Here is a 603-nt window from a genome sequence, read left to right on the forward strand (position 1 = left end):
ATAAAATATTTATAAAACATAAAATACTCGCTCGAAGTTTGACAAATTATAAAAATAAAAAATTTATTAAAATAATTAATTAATTAAATCATTTAAATTATTAAAAAAATAATCAAATACTTGTATCGGTTAAAGCCTTAGAACTTAGCCGCGCTTTGATTGTGATATTTCAAGTAATCACATGTTCCCGTTTCGACAGCGCTGCAAACGTAACCAACAAAGTCAGTCGACTGCTTGCTATCGTCGAGTGAACGGGTTGCATATTAATAAATCGTTGTGTGTTTCTTACTTTGTGTGATTTTTCAGTGCACGGATAATTAATCGTCAGTGATTGTAAAGTACGTAACAGTACGGATATTAAGTAAATACATTAGAAGATTTCTCGTAATTTCTTCAAGTGAATAATTTGTATGTAAATTGAGTGTGAAATATTGAAGTGACACGGTTTGTAAAAAAAAAGAATTATCTAATTATTTGATCTGTATCAGTGATAACTTGTGACATTTGCATTAAAACTATTGAAAATTTATTAAAATAAACACTCATTACGTGGAAATCACATGGGAATTAATCCATCTTTTTCGAAGATCGGAAGAGCACACG

The 603-nt window shown here is 29.2% G+C and overlaps 1 long non-coding RNA gene across 1 annotated transcript in view; it reads right to left on the bottom strand.

Moving 5' to 3' along the window:
• The window catches only part of LOC105450909, a 24,369-nt gene that overhangs the window by 18,601 nt on the left and 5,165 nt on the right, over nt 1–603 (bottom strand). The gene's annotated exons all lie outside the window — the stretch shown is intronic.

Source organism: Wasmannia auropunctata, unplaced genomic scaffold (assembly GCF_000956235.1).
Source record: "Wasmannia auropunctata unplaced genomic scaffold, wasmannia.A_1.0 LD336053.1, whole genome shotgun sequence".
NCBI lineage: Eukaryota > Metazoa > Arthropoda > Insecta > Hymenoptera > Formicidae > Wasmannia > Wasmannia auropunctata.